This window comes from Puma concolor, chromosome B2 (assembly GCF_028749965.1).
Source record: "Puma concolor isolate L17-30 chromosome B2, mPumCon1.1.hap2, whole genome shotgun sequence".
Classification (NCBI taxonomy): domain Eukaryota; kingdom Metazoa; phylum Chordata; class Mammalia; order Carnivora; family Felidae; genus Puma; species Puma concolor.
In genome coordinates this window covers 89,129,855-89,148,246 of record NC_141671.1, presented here as the reverse complement: position 1 = coordinate 89,148,246, position 18,392 = coordinate 89,129,855, and the positions used below count along the sequence as shown (strand labels likewise).

At 38.0% G+C, this 18,392-nt stretch overlaps 1 long non-coding RNA gene across 1 annotated transcript in view; it reads right to left on the bottom strand.

Moving 5' to 3' along the window:
- The window catches only part of LOC147581102 (uncharacterized), a 321,165-nt gene that overhangs the window by 277,445 nt on the left and 25,328 nt on the right, over positions 1–18,392 (bottom strand). Inside the window, exon 2 of the long non-coding RNA XR_015251412.1 lies at positions 14,210–14,312. This is a non-coding gene — a long non-coding RNA (uncharacterized LOC147581102). The remainder of the gene's footprint in view (positions 1–14,209; positions 14,313–18,392) is intronic.

Genomic DNA, 18,392 nt, shown 5'->3' with positions numbered 1-18,392 from the left:
TAGAAAGATAGGGGCACAATGGGTTCTCACCAGCCAGAACACACCGGCTCCAACCTACCACTGCCCAAACTCCGGAACCAATTCAAATCTCCAGAGGTAGAACTCAGAAGCATGTATTTTTAAAATGCTTTCTCAGTGATTTTGCTATACTCAGTCCATAGACCAGTTTTTAGGAACCACTAGACTAGCTTATCATGCAACCATGAGAGCCTGTAAGGTTACGAAAGGGAAAACACTTGTATGACTGTTTCAGACGTAGTGCAAAACCAGGTGGAAGTGACATTGGCATCACTGTCACCTAGGAAAACTCTGAATAGTGGTAAGGATATTTCACTTTTATGTACAGCTGCTTGTGAGCCCAAATAAATGACAAGTCTTTTTGATACCTTCCTAAGCCAACAAGAAAGTGCTTGTCTCTGATAAAATAGTCACTGAAATCCTCAATGCTTTTTTAAAGCAGTCATTCAGGCCAGTCCTCTGCCTCCAAGAAAGGATGGCAGCTTGGTGGTATTTAATTACCCACAATCATGAATTACTTATGGGCCATTTTAATGCTTGGTGCAAATTACTCAATTGAAGCCAACAAAATGCAGGCATTACCTCTTGTAGACATCCCCAATTTCATATGAATTTATAACCTTTAGTTTTCACATTTGTACCAATCTTCAAAAGATAGGAAATGAGTTAAGATTAGCATTGGTAAGTGTCTTTGCCTAGGTCCCCTTGGAGCCTGAGAAAAAAGTTTTGCAGGCAAGTAGTTTATTTGGGAAAAGTGATCTCAGAAAATAGGAGTGAGGTAAGGGAAAATCTGTGAGGAAGGAGGAAAAGTAAATACAAAGATGTGTTAAAGGAAGGACCACACTCTCTACCTGGACTCCCACCTACAAAAAGCTTCAGCTGAGGTAAAGGAAATAACTACAATTTTGAATGAAGATGGAAGTGTGTATCGATACAAGAGAGTGTACACTTTAGATTATTGAATTAAGACTGCATATATGACTTACAGACACTATAAGACCCTGAGAGAGAGCAGAAAAGCCATAGAATTGGCCACATTTCCATCTAGTAGAAGACAAGCTGGTTCCATTGAAGAAATTTAAAGGGGCAGCATATCTCATGATTATATGAATTACAAATATAAGGCACCACACAACTTGCTTAGAGCAATTGACCTTATGAGATCTATTTTTCCAGAAAAAATAAGTTAACAGATGATTATTAGACATTTGTTGACAATACCAAATTTTAGGGTTTTTCTCACTAAGCAACTCTAATTCACTTAAATTGTATAATTAGAGTAATATAAACATTTCAGAAATGTTAGGCACCATTTGTCTTAAAAAAAACAACCCAGATAATTCTTATACACACTAACGTTTGAAGACATTAGTCAGTAGCAGCAGTTCTTAATGGCACAGTGCTAGGGCGGAAGTCATTCCTCTGTAACCCCTTCATAAAGCAAAGAAACATTAAAATGGAAAAAAGAAAAGCCTTACATACAGTGCAAGCAACAGAGCAGAGCAGTTAGGGGATTGGAATCTGCAGTTAGATTGCTTGGTTTAAACAGTAGTAACCTTGGGCAAGCTATTTAATCTCTCTAAGCCTCATTTTCTCATCTTAAAAACGAGGATAATAATTTCTACTTCATAGGGTTGCTGTGAGGATGAAATGAGATAATGTATATGAAGCACTTAGCACAGTGCCTGCCATATAGCAAGTTTTTAACAAATATTACCATTATCATTACCACATCAGTCCTCTAGAGAACACTGTCATACACATATAACACACAATCAGGTAGGAAGTAAAAAGAAATTTCTAAACTGTTACATGGATGCATAGGGCCACTATTGATCTTACTTTTATTCTTTCTCTCTCTCTCAAGAGGAAATATAATAAATAAGAAGTCTGTTGTGGTAGAAGGGACATCTTGAATGGCTTCTGCACACAACTCACCTCTCAGAATCTCAGTTTCCCCACCTATAGACTGGTAATCCTAAAGCAATCCTTAGATCTCAGGGATGTTGCAAGACTAGAAGACATGGCATGTTGTGAAGAGCCCAGAAGTGGGCACAGACGCAGTCACAGAGGTCATGCAAGTGGCTTTGAAGTATATTACCTATGCTAGGAAACTTTTCTTACATTGCAATGGAAAAACTGCAGGAACCTCACATCTGGGCTTAGAGGAAAGTAAGAAAGATGGTCTTTCCTTGGAGAAGTGACTTCTTAAGACACAAGACATAAGAAGATTGCAATCAAAGTTCCTGCCTACCACTAGCTTTAGGCATATCATTAAGAATATCTTTAAAGATGAATACATAGAGATCAAAAGAGATAAATTTAATTATTCATAATGTGCAACATTATAAAATTAAAATTCTTAGCATAACTTTTGGCCTGAATCGTTATCAGGTTTCTGCTCCTGAATGTTCTGATTAAATATGTCAATATTCATCAATACTAATGATTACAAGGCAATAAGTGAAATAGTACCACATAAATATAAATCTGTTTTTAAAATGTGAAGTATTCTGAAAACTGTAAATATTAAGATATAACACATGTGACTGACATTTATTAATATTAATTTATAAAATACATACCTCACATAAGTTTAATAAATATCTTAGGAAAAAGCTATCTTCAGCACTTCCAGATCTTACAGACACCATTTTGCAATGAATGGGTACACTGTAGCTTTATTTTATCTGCCTTCAGATAAATAAGGCTTGATTTAGTCATCATGTAGTCATCAGATAAATAAGGATGTAAAAAAAGGACCATGAAAGGCTATAGTCCAGCATCACAAGCAGGGACAAGTGAAAACACCATCTACTGACTGTGTGATCTTGCCCATCTCTTTTCTTCTTTAAAAGAAAAATAACTAAACACCCTGTCAGGGTCAAACTGAAGGCAAAGGAGCAGGAGAACTGTTAAATGCATATATGAATAGATAAACTACTCAACCTCACAGTAACTCAGATTCCTCATCTGTAAAATGAGGTATGAAAGTTATCGCTAATAACCTTTGAAACATGTAAATTCTGTGATTCTAGGTTTAGACTGAAGGTATCAAGGCAAAAGTTGAGAAAGCCCTCTCTCACTGGACGTCTGTCTTAGACATAGACACAATTCTCAAATCGCATATGAATCTTGTGCACTTTTTTCTTCATTGACTGCCAGGCACAGCAGATTGTTCAGGTGATAGCACTACTTAAGGCAATACACACTTTAAATACAGATAGGCCCTTCTTCTAAAAGAACTTTGAAAACTGTGAGCTTAATTGCAATTAAAAGGCCATTGAAATTCAGTACAACTAGAAGACAAATTTTGAGTTTACTCCAGTATTAAAATAAGCAACTTTGTAATAAAATATATCAGTATGGATTTTATGCCCCAAAAAAAAGGATCCTCAGTGAATAGGAGTATGTGTAACATTTAAATATTTATGCATAAATTTGCAATTTACTGCAAATTATTGAAGATTATTGGTTTCTCTAATAAGTAATCAGTGTATTAAGGGGATTTTAAATTGAAGAAAGTAATTTAAAATGGCCAAGCATGCTTAATGAAAATTATCACATTTTAATATCTCTTTTCTAATTAATAAGTATTTTTCTAAAATTTAAAAGAAGCCAGGTGTTCAATAAGTAAAAATAATGTCTATGAAGTCTAGACATTTTTATATTATCCTGATTTAGATGGTGTTTTAGGATTAGAAAGGACCTTTAAATGTCACCCATTTAATCCCCCAGCATCATATTTGCCAAGTGGTCATCTAAAGAATGTTTGAATTCTTCATGTTTTGGGGACTCACTACCTCTCATTTTATCTTCAGAGACCACAGAATATTAGAATTTCTTCTATTCTGCCAAATAGAAGAATTCTTAACTTAGAAAATTAACAGGGGCACCGGGGTGGCTCAGTGGTTTGAGCATCTGACTTTCGCCTAGGTCATGGTCCCATGCTTAGTGGGTTCGAGCCTCACATCAGGTTCTGTGCTGACAGCTCAGACCCTGGAGCCTACTTCAGATTCAGTGTCTCCCTCTCTCTCTCTGCCCGTCCCCCACTCTGTCTCTCTGTCTTCCAAAAACAAACACTTAAACAGAAAATTAACAAAATAAACAAATAATTTAATGTTAAATGTCTTTGTAATAATACTTCAATAAAAGCAAACAACTTGTTAGTTTAATTCAATTGAGACTGGAGTCATGTGGCATTATGCAAACTGCACAGAACAGGTGGAACAAATTTCTATGGTATTGTTCTTGATATGGCAGAGACCAACGGTCCTATTCCCCCCAGACTGACAGTCAGAGCCTATAATTGGCCATGAGCAGGTGCAAGTCCTGAAGAACAACCATCAGTGAGCTCTGATCTGCCTGAGCCAATGAGTATGAGGTCTGACTGGATATTAGTAACAAGCTCAAAGGCCTGGAATCTATCTGTCAGCTAAAGCTCATGTCTTCTCTGGCACCAGTGTTCCTAAGCCCCAGGCTGGACCCTTTGCCCCACCATCCTTACCAGTCTCTATTTCTGGGCTTCGGCCATGCTTTGCACTTTATATTCAAGCTCCATATCCTGAATTCTAGTCCATTTGCCTGGGATCCCAACCCTAATGGGGCTGGACCCTAGATTTCTAGTTCTATCTGGATCTGTTCTCCCAGAACAAGCTACCTCTGCCTGTCTGTAATTATCTACCCTTACCAGATACTCTATGGCTGGGCCATTCATCATTTTAAAAGCATATACTTCAGGGCATCTGGGTGGTTCAGTTGGCTGAGCATCCAACTTTGGCTCAGGTCATGATCTCACGGTTTGTGAGTTCAAACCCCATGTCAGGTTTTGCATTGCCAATGCAGAGCCTAGTTCCGATTCTCTGTCTCCCTCTCTCTCAGCCCCTCTCCTTCTCCTGTGTTCGTTCTCTCTCTCTCTCTCTCTCTCTCTCAAAAATGAATAAGTACTTTTAAAAATTTTTAAGAAAACATAAAAAATAAATTAAAACATCTGTGATGTTAATGGTAGTTGCCTCAGACTTGAACTACTTACTTCCCCTTGAACACTGGAATATGGACTTCCAGTAACACAACCTAGGGGTCAACCCTGTTGCTATGTTAATACGGATATCATGAAATAATAAAAGAAGTCCTGGCCCAGGTCAATTTCCCAAGCCTTGTCCCCACCTGGTCCCGACTTACTACACTTACATGCTTTTGAGGTCCATAAATACCTAGTGCTAGAAACTCTATCAGTTTACTAAGACAACAAATTTAAAGAAGGAAATATTCTTTAAGGGTTTACAGAAGGTTGGTACAGATTAAGGCACAAAGATTAAAAACAACAACAGTAGTTTCATGAACAATTAAAAACATACATTCCCTGAGCAAGAGTTCTACAGGATGGCTTGGTAGAAGAGGATGCTTGTTAAGCTAAGTGTATCTAATAGTGACAAAATGAAGCAACAAATTTCCAACCTATGCAGGGAGATATTTTCAAGCAGAAATATCTGACCATTGTTTATTAAGTCACATCTTATAAGTGACTTCAGCCTGGGAAAAATCACAACCTTGCTTTCCTAATCCCACCACTTCATGAGAATATTCCCCTTCTAACACCCTCATCATGCACACATAGGAATTGTACACTCTCGTGTTTTTCTTTATCTCATGTGAATATATCTTATCTTCACAGATTACAAACTCCATACCTTACCTTATCATTCCAGGAATGCTTTCAGTAGACAATAAATTCTTACTGAATTTCACAGAACTAACTGAACTGAAACAAATTGGGATAAAAATGACTTTATATATCAGATGAACTAAGTTGGCAAAAGAGTTGAATCAGATGCCTACTGTAGTTCTGAGACTGAATAATTGAGGCTTGGAGAAAAGGCCGACAAAGATACTGCCCAAATTAGAAAACAATGTGTGGAACAACTATAATACAGGCAAATGCTATCAGTTATGGACTGTGGTTAGCAGAATAATGCTCCCCTAAAGACACTCACCTCCTAATCCCTGGAACCTGTGAATATATTATCTTAAAATCAAATGAAATTTTCTTAATATAAGGTTAAGAATCTTGAGATGTGAGGTTATCCTAGATTTGAAGGTGGGCAAAACGTAATTAAATGAGTACTGGAAATTAGAAGAGGGAAGCAGACGAGAGGGTCAAAGAGACGATAGGGAGGAATAATGAGAGATTAGAAACATGAGAGGGTCTCAACTTGCCATCACAGGCTTTCAAGATGGCAGAAGGGAACTATAAGCCAAGGAACATAAGTGGTCTTCAGAAACTGGAAATGGCCTTTGGCTGACAAGCTAGCAAAAAAATCAGTCCTACAACCACAAAGGAACTAAATTCTGCCATCAACTCAAATAAGCAAGAAACAGATTCTCCCCTAAAACCTCCAGAAAGGAACAGTCTGTCAACACTCTCTGATTTTCATCTAGGGAGATCTGTCCTGGACTGCTTACCTATTGTACTGTAAAATAAAAAAATCTATGTTATTCTAGTCCATTAAGTTTACGGAAGTGAGTTACGGCAACAACAGGAAACTAATAAAGGGAGAGATGATTTATATGCCTGCCCTAGTTGGACAGTCAGAGTGACTGGTTCATGTGACTGAGGGTTTACAGTTCACAATTAACTATGTAGTTTGGGGATTAGGGGCTCAAACGCAGAGATCAGGAGACATTTCTGAGGCAAATAGTAGATGATCCCACCCAAAGAACTACCAAATTTAGTTCTTTTCTTCAACCCTTCTTCACTGGCTTGTCCCAGCCCCCTCTAATTTTCCAACTTTTATTTAGCAATTTATTTAATAAATCTTATAAGGCTTTAAGGATCAAATATATAACATGCAACGTCTGTCCTCAAGTTCATAACTTTGCCAATACAGCAGATGTACCAACAACTTACATTGTGTAAGCAAAAGAGTTGACAGAGTACTTTCACTGGCCATTCTCATTTAACCCTTAGCATCTTTCTATGAGGGACACTAACTGTACTCTAGACTATAAGTAGCCACAGAGTGTGAGTGTAGGGGTGTGTGTGTATGTAGAAAAATACATTCAAAATGGGGCAAAAAGGGGAAAATTCTGAGAGGAAAAAAAGATGCTCTGCTAAACTGTAGCTAGTTTAATCTGCACAGTGTACATGTGGCCATGAGTAGGAAATATTTTACCCCCAAAGGAATTCAAAATCAAAATATCTTTTAAATGAGATTCCAAATGGATCAAAGAACTATTATATCCACTAAGAACATACTAATCTAAATTCTAAATAAACTTCTACCTTGTGATCCATTAATTTTCAAAATAGCTTTTGACTTTCTCCAATACCACGTAAAACCCAACAATTAGTTTACGAGGACTCCATGAAGAGACAGGAAGTGAATTCATTGCATACCCAACCTACATCACTGTGTGAAGCACCTTACTAGCCTTATCTCACTTACCTCAGAACAGTCCCATTAGTCACTCATCTCCTAGGTAATACCTTGGTCATTGAGGAATTTGCAACTTAGGGAAAAATAAGTATGCTAGTCTACTGGTAGAGAAGTATCCAAGGAAAATCAATAATGTGGCAATAAAATTGTTATCAGTTAGACAAACTGGACAGCAAAACGAGTAAGTCAGATAAAGGTATGTAGCACACCATATTAATTTTCTATTGCTGCTGTAGCAAATTTCCAGAAACTTAATGGCTTAAAATCACAAATTTGTTTTCATACAGTTCTGGAGGTGAGAAGTCCAAAATCTGTCTCACCGGGATAAACTCAAGGTGCTAGTTACCTCTGGAGTCTCTAGGGAAAAAAAAAATTGTTTCCCTACCTTTTCCAGCTTCTATAGGATGCCTGCATGTCTTGGCTTATGGCCGCTCATTCTATCTTCAAGGTAGCAAGATAGCTCTTTCCAATCTCTTTCTCTGACCTACTTTTCTACCTTTCTCGTAAAAGGACCATTATGATTACATTAGCCCAGCCAGATAATCCAGGATAATCTCCCCATCTCAAGATTCTCAATCACACATTCGAAATACCTTTTGCCATGTATGGTAACACATTCACAGATTCTCAGTTATCTTTTGGTGGGGGGAGCTACTAATCAGCCTGAGCATAGGCAGATTAGAGTTAGGAAAAAAACACAGTTTAGTTAAGATCAAGGATGTAAGAGTAGGTCAAAAAACTGGATGAAATGCCTGAACACATCTGAGAGTAGGTGTTAGTGTTTCCAAAATATACTCTGTGATACAATATGTACAGTTGTTAGAAGTAAATGAGCTCTCTATGCACAGGTAAGTGAATGGAGATTGGTGGAACAATAAATCTATGCTGATTTAAGAAAGCAGTCACTCTGAAAAGGGACAAATTCAGAAGCAGAAAAAAAAATGAAGCTGAGTGAAGGTTAATGGACTATGCAAAGTCTCTCTCTCCAGAACTTGGGCAATAACGCTGTGTTCAGAAGACCTAGACACAATTTTCCCAACCATTGGCATCCCTATTGCTGCTCATTAACTGGTTTCAAGTTTCCCTTAGGATGTTGTAGAAGATTTTGCTCCCAAATAATTACCTTAAAAGCTCTAAGCAGCTCCTGAGGGAAGAAACCCAGAGTTAGCTATCTCAGCACTGTAAGGTAAAATAATCAGGAAAAGAAAGAACCAGTGATGGCTCATAAAGGCTTTGAGTTCCCTGAATTCTCAAGGCCATGCTACTTATAAGGTCTATATTGCAGGTTATTACTATAAAAGCGTGATAAAGAAACATCATCAGTGTCAGAGACAGAGGACAGCTTCAGGGCCCAGGAGTATGGCTTAAGCATCCTTCCCCATCTCACCTGTATTCCATTACCACACATACCTCACCTGTCTCTGCCTTCAATCTTGCCCCACCAAATTCATATGCCTTTGATGCCCAGATTATCTTTCTGAAACACATGTCTGGTCACTTTGCTTTCCATCTTAACTTCTGACAATTCTTACTGCTGGTAAAATGAAGTATAAACTCTTCAGTTTAACACATAAGGTCCTAAAAGTGAGCCTACCTACTTTTATAATTTCATATCCTATGCCCCCATTCTGTGTGTTAAACACTTTCGTCAAAATGGATGTCTCAGTATTTAAGATACCTTTCACATTTTTATCTCTCTGTCCTTGCATAATGCTATTCCTTTGGCTTGAAAAAAAATGACCTATTCATTCATTTGCTCTCTAATTCAAATGCCAATCACTCAGTAAAGCCTTCCTGAAAGCAACTCAGCAAAGTTTTAAATTCTATGTTCTTTGCCCATTGCTAGCATAGAGGCACAGAGAAAATGTTCCCAGTAGATGGCAAACCTGAACAAAAGCTATGACAGTGTCACTTTCCAAAGGGTTCCTGTTAGGTCAGGGCACAACAAGGGCTCCCAAGAAACTGGTTTTCAAGGGCACATGGGTGGTTCAGTTGGTTAAGCATCCGACTTCGGCTTGAGTCATGATCTTGCAGTTCATGAGTTCGAGCCACACATCAGAGTCTGTGCTGACAGCTCGGAGCCTGGAGTCTGCTCTGGATTCTGTGTCTCTTTCTCTCTCTGCCCCTCACCTGCTCATCCTGCTCATGCTTTCTGTCTCTCTCTCTCTCTCTCTCTCTCTCTCTCAAAAATAAACATTTTTTTTAAGTTTAAAAAAAAAGGAAAGAAAGAAAGTGGTTTTCAGCATGGGCTGCCCATCAGGATCAATGATGAAGTTTTAGAAAAGATAAAAAAAGTTCCTAAGACCCACCCCAAGCTTACTAATAAATCAAATCTATGGTAGTGTTACTGAGAGAGTTTGCAAGTTTTTTTTTTCTTTTTAAGTTTATTCATTTATTTTGAGAGACACAGAGAGATAGTGTAAGTAGGGAAGACGTAGAGAGAGAGGGGGCAATGGATCCAAAGTAGGCTCTGCGCAGTCAGCAGAGAGACTGACATGGGTCTCTAACTCATAAACCATGAGATCATAACCTGAGCTGAAGTCAGATGCTTAACCAACTAAGCCACCCAGGCACCCCTACTTGCAAGTTTTCAATAAGCCTCACAGCTGATTCTGATTCAGACATGGGAATGAAGATCCTCAACCAGGCTGATGGCACTATTAAGATGGAACAGCCAATGCTAGTAATTGGGCGTGTGGAATCAGACCCATAGGAGATCTCTGCCAGAGCTAAACTGGTAGCCAGGGCCACGGCTATATAGGCCGAGACTTAGGGCACCAGAGAGCAAAGTCAGGAAACCAAGGTAGAAGCTTTTCTATATGGACCCCCCCAAAAAAAAATCAGAATTGGAAGAGTGGAATTCAGTAAGGAATTCAGTAGATGCACTGGACCTTCCCTGGATACCAAACATGGGGGAAATAAGACACAGCAGTCCCCCCTTCTCCACAGGGGATGTGTTCTAAGACCCTCAGAGAATGCCTAAAACCACAGATAGTACCAAACACTACATATATCATGTTTTTTCCTATACATACCTATGATACAGTTTAATTTCCAATTTAAGCATAGTAAGAGATTAACAACAATAACTAATTAAAACAACTGTAACAAAATACTATAATAAAAGTTATGTGAATGTGGTCTCTTTCTCTCTCTCTCTCTCTTTAAATATCTTGTTGCACTGTACTCACCCTTCTCCTTGTGATGATGTAAGATGATACAATGCCTATGTGATGTGATAAAGTGCAGTGAATTATGTAGGCATTGTGACGTAGTGTTAAGCAACTATTGACCTTCTGACAACTGGTCAGGAGGATCATCTGATTCCAGACCATGGTTGATAACAGATAACTGCAGGTAACTGCAGGAAGGAAAGCACAGGTAATTCTAGAACTGTAATTCTAGAACTCACCAAATGGACACCTCATGAAACAGCAACATTGCATCACCTGGAAACCTGTTAGAAAAGCATCTTGGGCCCCATCCCTGACCTACTGAATCAGAATCGGATTTTAACCAGATCCCCAGTTGATTTAAAAGTCACATCAAAGTTAGTAAAGCACCCAACCCTGGTTGCAAACAATGCCAATGCTGTCGTAGCCCACACTGTGAGTAGCAAGTCTTGACCCACAAGGAGCAGGTGGAAGAAACTCAAATATTACCACTGTGAGCAATGTGAGGGCAGGAATCTCAATCAATTCCTTTATCTCAGCACAGAGCTCAGGACCTTGGGAACTGACAATGTAGTCTATTGGTTGCAACATCAGGACTTGGATCTGGTTCAATTCTAATGCTACTACTTAGCAGCTATGTAGTATTGTCAAAATACTTAATTTCTTTGTGCTTCAGTCTCTCATCTAGAATAAGGAGACAACCACCTCATAAGAATGAGGGCAAGATAGCATGTTAGTTTTGATAGCATTATAAGTGCTCAATCGACAGCCAAAGAAAAATTAACAGATAATCAATTATTGATTGGTTGATAATTGACCATTTTGGGTGAGAAAAAGAGCTCCAAAATTCCAGTGGTGGAAATTATCTCATTCTGACTCATGATCTAATGAGAAGAATGGCCAAAATCTTGATAACTGGCAGATATTCCAAGCATAAGACTTGTTACAGTATTAATATGTGTCTCTTCAGTGATAAGTGAAAGAAATGTCCAAGGCAAGATGATTGCCAACCTTTTTTGGAGTGATGACACCAAACTCATGTTCATGGAATTTCAAGGCTTTCTTGTTCTCCCCCAAACACCTAAGAAGGGCATTTTTTTCATGGCTTATTTTCATTAAATTGAATTTAAATTTATTTACTTGACAATATTTTGACATTTTTACATTACAGAGTGTTGCAAATCTGGATAAGAATCTCTTCCATAATAAACAATACAGATTCAAAGACACACATTTTGGTTTTTGTTAATCCTTAAAATAGCTTTCATATTTTTATCTAGTGCTTTTAAGTTTTCAAAAAACTTTCACTCCTCTACCTCATTTCTCCCCATAATAACGTGGCAGTTGTTTTGTTTGTTTGTTTTTTTTTCTAAATCTTAGAAAAGTTTGTTATTCCAGTCTGACAGATAAGGAAATGGAAAATCAATTTAGGTGCTCAATTTCAAGTTTCCTAATTCCCAGTATTTCTTTAAGCTACTAAAAGCACCACTGCTACCAACGGATTGCCACATATTATACTGGATCCAAGTCAAGTCAGGTCACTTCCTCAACTATACAATATCCTAATTCATCCCCTAACCAAGTGCCCTTTCCCAAAAACCATGTTTGAAGTGTCACAAAGGCAACAGCTTCCTAAACATATGTGAAAAACATCTTTATTTTGTTAAAGTAGCTTTTCAGTTCTAGAAAGTAGAAGTCAAATTTGGAGGTGTGACTTAATTTTTTTTTTAATTTGGAATTTTTCAAATTAAGGTGGAATGTACTTTCTTTTTATTTCGCTAGTTCATTCCTTCCCTAAACATTACATTTGCCTATAGATATCTTAACTCAAGTTTCCTTAAAAAAATGTTCTAAGCTATAAAAGGCAGTTTTAAAGTATTACTCTGCATTTCTATTTAAAATGCCAAATTTGATTAAGGATCTTGACACTTGGGTTTTGGAAATGAGCACAAATCTTAGACAAACAAATGGTAAAGCAGTGAGATCTTATTAATAAATATTAATGTTTAAATCCTCAAAAATCCCCATAAAGTCTACCAGGCAACATGTTTTTTGTTTGCTTGTTTGTTTGTTTGTTTGTTTTGTTGTTGTTGTTTAAATCACTGTAAAGTTTCCAATCTGGCTATTAAACTTTAGAATTAATACTGTGAAATGTTTTCCCAAAGTTAGTATACATTTTTAAAGTATTGCTAGCAGTTCTGGGTAGTCTCAAAGGTTATATCACTCATGACAGAACAATCCTAGAATCATTAAAGAAAAACTGACAACTCTAAACCGACAAGTGGAAGAAATCCCAAAGTTGCACTGACAATTCAGATCTACTTCCTTTCATGTCCAGATTCACTTAATATCTCATTTGATTTTCAAACCTTCCCTCAGAAGCAACTGGAACAAAACCATGAGCAAGCTCAATCTCCATTTGGGCATGTAACCCTTTTACAAACACAATTACAGCCAAACACCACTGTAACCTGATTTGCATTTGCACTAACTAAGTTACAAAGCACACTGAGAATGCCTGCTATGCATACTACAGACTTATTAGGAGGATATATTGCAGGGCTTCTGTGAACACTAATTAAAAAGGTTTTATCTTTCCCCTCTGGTCCACTGAAATTGTTCAAATGCCTCGCCTGCTACAACTTTGTTCAAAAACAGTTTTCAAACATGTGATCAGAGCTAGGCAACTATTTCAGGTGGCATGATTCTGTTTCCACAGTGGACAAGGCCGGAGAGACAAAGTTTCAGTCTAAACTTTGAGCTTCCTTTCCTTTGTTATTTTGTGTTGCAACCTTAGCATTATCCAACTGTGGACTTTTATCTGTGAATATCTAAATCCTGTCTTGTGGAAAACTAATTACTGAACCACTGAGAGCTTCATAATGTCCTGCATTTAAGTCCTGAGCATCATACATAATGCATAGGCAGCAGTCTCTGCACTCTGATTACAGAACACTGTCATTAAGTGAGCAAATTAAAGATGTGAATAATTCACTGGCTGAGCTTATTGTCAGTGCTGCATTGTGAAATTAGAATTTCTAATAAGTACTGCAATTTTTTTAACCCAATTAACACAGAGAACATCTTGAGACTGATTAGTACAATAAAAATTATTACCTTATTCTTTTGCTTCACAACAGCCAAATTAAATACTGTACTTAATTATGCAGCATTCATTCCTCCTCTGCTAAAAAAAAAAAACCCTATCATTTTAATAAGACTTCTAATATTTGTATGTGAGCTAAAAATACAGCACATGCATCTGTAGCTCACTGTCTTTTTACAAAGTTTTTTTTAAGAGTCTCAACACCAGTATTATCACTAGTGGTGGATTATGATGACACTAGTCTATTCTTAAACCAGATATTTTACCTGAAAAACAAACAGCATACACAGAATTGACAAAGTAACTATCTCCCCAAATTGAGTTGAATATATTATACCTCTGCTTTTTCTTGGCTCTTTAGATGCAGATTAACACAGATTTGCCCCCACTATACTGTTTGTGATTGAGGCTGAAACATATTTAAGAAAATTAATTGTTTAGGAAAAAAAGCAAGTATCTGTAACAGTGGGTCTTACCTCAGATGCTCATTTAGCAGACAGTGATCTGTCTCACTCCTGCCAGGCAAGTGGGAAAGTCCAGTTTATGCTCGGCATGATGATCCTACGCAGAGAGTGTCTGCTGCCATGTTAAATAAAGAAAATGATCATTTAAACCGGGGCTTTTGTCTCCCAATACTTCCTCCTCCTGCCCCTTTCGAATCAAAGCCCAGAGAGGCAGGCACATCTGGCGGCAGTCCCTGCCCCTGACCGCAGCTGCCTCTGGAGAGCTCCCCCCTTCCTTTCCAGCTCCTCTGCATCCCCTTCCTGGGCAACTTCAGCCCCCTAAAATGGGGGAAAGAAACGATGACATTGCAGGCAGAATATGAGATTGTTTGTTCAGCCTCTGCAGCCACCTCCTTCCTGTCTAGATATTTTACAGAAAGGGAATGAGAAGGGGGAAACAGCGAAGGTGCTCTGAAAATCAGTCAGACACAATGCAATAGGGAGATGGAGAGGAGGGAAAGGAGAATGAGAGAGCGAGAGTGTGTGTGTAAGGGGGGTGGCTGTCAGTGCAGATAAATCTGCATATGGAAATTAGGGTTATCCTGGGTACAGTTTTATTTAACTATGATCTACTGTTTTTTTAATTAGACCAGAATTTTAGCAAAGGAAAGGAAGAAAAGGAGTCTTGAAACCAGAAAGAGCAACTTCTGATTCAATAGACTTAAAATTTCATAGCATCTGCAAATAGCAGATCCAGAAGTTGTAGGAAAGAGAAAGGAACAAAAAAACCAAGGCATTTTCCCCTCTGGTTTTGTTTGATAAACAAGAAGACCTCCTGCCTCTCTGAAAACAAAACAAAACAAACAACAACAACAAAAAAAAAGGAAATTTGGATGAGAATGTGAAGAATTTGAAAGGAAGAAAAAAAGAAAAAATACCTTTCATGGTCTGTGTAAAATCTGTCCTTAAGTAATAGAAGAATCATATAGGACAAAGGAATAATTAAAAGTAGATAATTGGCATTATTTGTGGAAACCAGTAGCAATACATTCTGCATCTTGTGAGGCATGTTTTGCTTTCCTTAGAGAACACCTTTTACAACTCTAACCCAAGGCAAAATACTACTGGCTATAATCAGTCTACAATGTCACTAACACCAGCCAACTACTCCCTCTGGGATAGCTGAGGGTAAAACAACGAGGCCGAGTGACCAAAAACTACAGGAGGTTAGCTGGTGTGCCCAGCAGTGAGCTCTCCACCAGAGGTGCGGGTAGGATAGCAATTGGACCAGAAGGAAGGAAGAGTTAATTCTGTAATCTGTCAGTGGGGAATTTTGTGGAATCAACTAATGTTCACCCCCTCATCAAACAGTTCTCAAACACCTATAACATGGCAAGCATTGTAGACAAACACTGCATGGTTCCTGCTCTTAAGAACTCAGAACTGAATGGGGGAAAATTAAAAATGAGGTGGTACTGCAGTTTTATGAACAAAGGTGTGGTTAACATAGTCTTGATGTGAGTAGTGGGAGCAGATGTCAGTACCCTCAGAGCCCTGCATCCGCAGAGCTCATGGGGTCCTCCAAGACCATCTCAGGCACTCTAAGCAAGTTACTGTCTCTTTCAACTTTGGCTTCTTCATCTGTAAAATACCTGATTTTTAAGTTTAAGATTATATGATAAAAATAAAACGTTATGTTTTGTCTGCCTCACGACAATTGCTCAAAAAATAGCAAATCAATTCTCAGTTCGGCTGCCACCTCTTCTGTGAATCTTTCCTCCACATCTGTAAACAGGCTCAGAAGCTTCTTCTGCAATGCTCCCACTGTTCTCCATTACATTATATCATTGTAATTTTCAGCAGGACTGTTGCTATGCTAGTGGATCTCAACCAGGGGCCATTTTGCCCCCTAGGGGACATTTGACAATGTCTGGATACATTACTAATTTGCACGACTGGAGAAAGAGGGTTGCTATTGGCATCTAATACGCAGAGAGGCTAGGGATGCCGTTAAGCTAGAATACACAGGACAGCTCCCCACAATAAAGAATTATCTGATGTCAATAGTGTAACAATAAGCACAACTAAGGAACCAGGGATCCTTAGACAAAAGGCTGATTCTAGGTCCAGGGTAGGAAAAAAACTAGGTGAACCTGTAGCATCTTATAGTGCCAGAAAGAAGTGTTCAAAAACAAAGAACACGTTTATGGGGGTATGTTACAGGGATACAGGAACCATCTGACAGAGCTCCCAATAACTAAAGTTGTAACTTTTTGAGCAACAAATACATAAAGCTGTTTGGGCTATAACCCAAAGTATAACATAAATATATATGAATCCATACAGAAATAAAAAATTATTGAAAAATAAATAGCTGGAGAAGAGGCAAACCTTTCTTGCTGAAGAATTCCAAATAATTTATGTGGATAATCCTTCCTGAAGGATATGGAGCATAACTCTTCACTCCTTAAGTGCGAGCTGCACATAGTAACTTACATAGTGGGGGTGTTGATATTATTATCACAGCGATAAGTCATGTTAATCACGTATATGCCCTAACCCCAAATTATGATTTTAAAAAAATCAGACAAATTCCAGTAGAGGGATATTCAACAAAACATCTGGCCAAGACTCCTCAAAGCTATCAAGGATATCAAAAATAGGTAAAGTCTGAGAAACTGTCATAGCCAAGAGGAGCTAGGAACAATAGGAACACTGTATGTAATGTGGTATCATGGATGGGATCCTTGAACAAAAAAAGGAGTTTAGGTAAAAACTAAAAAAAAAAAAAATAATAATAATAGAATATGAACTCTAATTACTAATGGATTAATTAATGGTTTTATTAATTGTAGGAAATGTACCATCTTGATGTAAGATGTTAATATTATGGGAAACTGGGTGTGGAGTAAATGGGAACTCTTGGTGCTATCTTTGCGATGTTTCCATAAATCCAAAACTGTTCTAAAAAATAAAATGTATTTCCTTTTAAAAAAGTCAGTGGGTGCCTGAGTGGCTCAATTGGTTAAGCTTTCGACTTCAGCTCAGGTCATGATCTCCTGGTTCGTTGAGTTCGAGCCCCAGGTTGGGCTCTGTGCTGACCACTGAGAGCCTGGAGCCTGCTTGGAATTCTGTCTCCCTCTCTCTCTGCCCCTTCCTTCCCTCTCAAAAATAAATAAATATTTAAAAAATTTTTAATAAATAAAATAAAATTTTAAAAGTCAATAATGCCAAGGTTAAAAAGAAAAACCCTGCCCTATGCTATATTATAAGCTCATAAAGGCAAGGGCTTTGTGGCTTTGTGGTATATGTTTATATGCTCATGGCAGTAGCTCATCCTCAAAAATAACCACCAATGAACCATGCTTTTAGAATTCATACTCTTGAGTATTCCCCTCCCCTTGAATCTGGGCTGGCCCTATGGCTGGTTTTTGACTACTAGAGTGCAACAGAAGTGATGACTGCTGAGGGTACATCTTAAGAAGCCTTATAGTTTCCACCTGGGTCTCTTGCAATACTTATTCTGGGGCAAGCGGCCATTGGGTAAGAAGTGTGAACACACTGAGATCTCTATACTATTAAAAAGCTGGAGCTACAAAATACAGAAACTGAAAGAAAGTGACAGACAGAGACAAAGCAAAAAGAAGAGGGTGTCCAGCCAGCCTCAAGCTACTCCATCCGCTCCAGTTGAGGCATCCAAACATGTGAGTGAGGAAACCACATTTGTCATCCAGATCATTCAAGCCTACAGATGACTATAACCCCAGCCTCCTTTGGCCCACAACAGTATTAGAGAAACTAAACCGGAGCTAATGAAATGAGCCCAATTTACCCACAAAATCATAGAAAGCCATAATAAATCACTGGCTCAAGATGTTAGGTTTAGTGGTGATTTGTAATGGAACAAAAATTAGTGCCTTTATTTAGTAGATATTCTAGAAAAACAAGAAAGGAGCTTCTGTATTGTGGGGGGAGGGGATGGAATATCTTTTAACATTTTATATCATTTCCATTAAAAAAAATGTATCAGTTGGTAAATTCAATAAGATAATGGGTTTTTGCCCTCAAGTATAATAAAGGTAAAAGAAGAAATGTGGTTAATATATAACACAGTAAGGCCAAGCTGGGGTGAAGAGATGAAAGAGAAAAGGTGAAAAGGATTAGTCATAGCTTATTTTGGAGATATATTTTTAAAAACGCATTTTCTACTTTAATA